Source organism: Cervus canadensis, chromosome 7, assembly GCF_019320065.1.
Source record: "Cervus canadensis isolate Bull #8, Minnesota chromosome 7, ASM1932006v1, whole genome shotgun sequence".
Lineage (NCBI taxonomy): Eukaryota > Metazoa > Chordata > Mammalia > Artiodactyla > Cervidae > Cervus > Cervus canadensis.
Window position 1 is genome coordinate 6830264 of NC_057392.1, and position 3681 is coordinate 6833944.

Sequence of the window (3681 nt, forward strand, 5' to 3'; positions counted from 1 at the left end):
TGGCAACTCCTCCAGTATTCTTGCCGGGGAAATCCCGTAGGTCGAGGCGCCTGGTGGACTACACTCCACGGGGTCACAAAAGAGTTGAACACAATTGCACAACAATGACAACAATTTGTCCTTATATCATTGAGCTGTAGGAGTTCTTTATAAACTCAAGATACAAGTCCCTTATCAGATACATAATTGGAAAAAATATCATCTTTTCATTCTCTTAATAGTGTCCTTTGCAGAACAAAGAATTTTAAGTTTATTGATTTCTAGTTTATCAATGTTTTAGTTTTGTTGCTTAAGCTTTTGGTGTCATAAAAGATACTACACTTGATCTTAGCCAAAAGGCCGAGAAGCGATTGTCATAAATATTTCCTAATCCAAGGTCATAAAGATTTACATCTATGTTTTACTCTTTTCATTTTTAAGATGCATACTTCATTATGCCACCAATTCCTTTATTCTTTTTTCTGAAAATTTAACTCACTTTACAGTTTCTCCATGTCTCCTAACTGATTTTTTATTTTAATCTTCTTATGCCATATTCTAAATTAATTTGTCTACTCTCTTCTAATTTTTTCCAATCTAAAGTTGAGTCCATCAATATTTTAATATTCCATTTGTTTATTTTTCCAGGGTTTCAAATAGGGTTTTTTTTTTTTTCCCATATCCACTGGTCCTGTTTCATTTTGCCTATTTAATTCCACAAATATCTTTTAATTCATGGAGGTCATTTCTTTATCTCTTTGAGGATCCTAAATATGCCTTTTTAAAATTAATTTTTCCATGGTCAAATTTATTTCACCTGGAGTAAATTCAGCTCACAATTGTCCACCTTTCTCTTATTTTCTCTTAGGTTTAGGAATTTTCATTTACAATCTCACCTTGAGTGAGAAGGTTTATTTTTCTCAACCTCTGTCTCTGAACTCAAAACTCATAATAATTGTTCACAGTCCCTCTCCAGTGGTGATATTTTGGATATTTCCAGTCGGGCAGCAAATGTCAGCATGGCCGGGACCAACCTGGGCCTGCATCCCTGGGCCTCATTGGCAGCACAAGACAGCTTTTCATCAGTCATTACTCCAAGCAGCAGGACTTTATATATCAAATTTCTTTCTAAATGACTAGAAAACCCAGGCTCAGAGATATCCTCACAATATTTGTTATCTGTGAACAATCAGAGACATTGTGAAGCTAACTCAGCTAAGAAATTATGATACTGGGATTTAAACCTAGTTCTCTGACTCCAAAGCCCAGTATGCTTTGTTGACTCTGAAGGCAGGTGGCAGCAAGTCATCTTCACACAGCCCCGAGGGTCCCAATTGGAGAAACACTCATGGACTGAGGGACAGAGGCCTGCCCCTGAAGCTGTTTCACATAAATATTCCTTCCTTTGAATGAATTGCCTGCAAATTGGTTCCCTTCCTTGAGCAGGTAAACCATGCCCAGAAGGAGACTAGAGTGAGTGGGTGAATGACTGTGAAACTGAAACTCAAATTGAGAGTTGAACCCATGGTCTTTCAATTGAGATCACACACCTCATTTCAGGACTTAATGAAGCCCCGATTCTGAATGTCTCATCATAGAAACAATTCAGTGAGAGATAAAGTGATAGGTAAAAAGTGAATTTACTTAGAAACACACTCCACAGAGTGTGGACCATCTCAGTAGGAGAGAGCGGTCCCAGGATATGGGGTTGTCAGTTTTTATAGGGGTGGGTAATTTCATATGCTAATGAGTGGGAGGAGTATTCCAGCCACTTGGGGAAATTCAGTTCAGTCACTCAGTCATGCCCGACTCTTTGCAACCCCACGGTCTGCAGCACTCCAGGTTTCCTTGTCCATCACCAACTCCCAGAGCTTGCTCAAATTCATGTCCATTGAGTTGGCGATGCCATCCAACCATCTGTCTCATCCTCTGTTGTCCCCCCTCTCCTCCTGCCTTCAATCTTTCCCAGCATCAGGGTCTTTTCCAGTGAGTCAGTCCTTCACATCAGATGGCCAAAGTATTGGAGCTTCAGCTTCAGCATCAGCCCTTCCAATGATATTCAGGACTGATCTCCTTTAGGATTGACTAGTTGAATCTCCTTGCAGTCCAAGGGACTCTCAAGAGTCTTCTCCAACACCACAGTTCAAAAGAATCAGTTCTTCAGCGCTCAGTTTTCTTTATAGTCCAACTCTCACATCCATACATGACCACTGGAAAAACCACAGCCTTGACTAGATGGACCTTTGTTGGCAAAGTAATGTCTCTTTTTTTTAATATGCTGTCTAGGTTGGCCATAGCTTTTCTTCCAAGGAGCAAGCGTCTTTTAATTTCATGGCTGTAGTTGACATCTGCAGTGATTTTGGAGTCCAAGAAAATAAAGTCTGTCACTGTTTCCATTGTTTCCCCATCTATTGGCCATGAAGTGATAGGACCAGATGCCATGATCTTAGTTTTCTGAATGTTGAGTTTTAAGCCAACTTTTCCTCTCTCCTCTTTCACTTTCATCAAGAGGCTCTTTAGTTCTTCACTTTCTGCCCTAAGTGTGATGTCATCTGTATATCTGAGGGTATTGATATTTCACCCAGGAATCTTGATCCCAGCTTGTGCTTCATCCAGTCCAGCATTTCCCATGATCTACTCTGCATATAACTTAAAGAAGCAGGGTGACAATATACAGCCTTCGACGTACTCCTTTCCTGATTTGAACCAGTCTGTTGTTCCATGTCTGGTTCTAACTGTTGCTTCTTGACCTGCATACAGATTTCTCAGGAGGCAGGTAAGGTGGTTTGGTATTCCCATCTCTTTAAGAATTTTCCACAGTTTGTTGTGATCCACATAGTTAAAGGCTTTGGCACAATCCATAAAGCAGAAGTAGATGTTTTTCTGGAACTCTTTTGCTTTTTTGATGATCCAAAAAAGGGTTTTGGGGAAAGGGGTGGAGATTTCCAGGAATTGGGCCACTGCCCACTTTTTAACCTTTATGGACTTGGAACTGTCATGGCATCTGTGGGTGTATCATTTAGCTTGCTGATGTGCTGCACTGAGCAATGCAGGAGCCCTGGGTTAGATCCCTGGGTTGGGAAGATCCCCTGGAGAAGGGAATGGCAATCTACTCCAGTATTCTTGCCTGGAGAATTCCGTGGACAGAGGAGCTAGCTTGGCAGGCTATAGTTCATAGTGTTGCTAAGAGTCAGACATGACTGAGCAACTAACACTTTCACTAACACTTTTACTGAGGCTCAAGGTCTACTGGAAGTTCATCTTGGATCTATTTGGTTCTAATCAGTTTATGTCATGTCCTAGGGCTATGTCATTCTTTTAAATGTTGTACTCTGCTCCCTTCCCTTCTGTTTCAACACAAGTTCCAGTCCCAACTCTGCCACTTACTTTTAGGGTAACTTAGATTATATTACATCTGTGACTCTATGCCCTAGGTTATAAAGTGGGGACAGTAACACTTATCTTCATAGGTCATAAGAAGGATTCTGTAAGCAGACTCACAAAACAGTACTATCATAGTGGTTCACCTTTCCCTTTCTATGGACATAGTCAGTTTCACATAGTGGCCTGAGTATTGCTGGGAGCATGCTTCTTCTCCTCCTATGTCTAGAATCTGGGGAAAAAAACCCACATACTAGGAAAATCTAAGGCACAGTACAGTAGACTATAACACACTCCCTGCTATGAGATACATTTCCCTAC

General features: G+C 40.8%; 1 pseudogene; it reads right to left on the bottom strand.

Moving 5' to 3' along the window:
* Window positions 1-217: 217 nt before the first annotated feature.
* Window positions 218-351, bottom strand: LOC122445702 (annotated as a pseudogene).
* Between the last annotated feature and the right edge of the window lie 3330 nt (window positions 352-3681).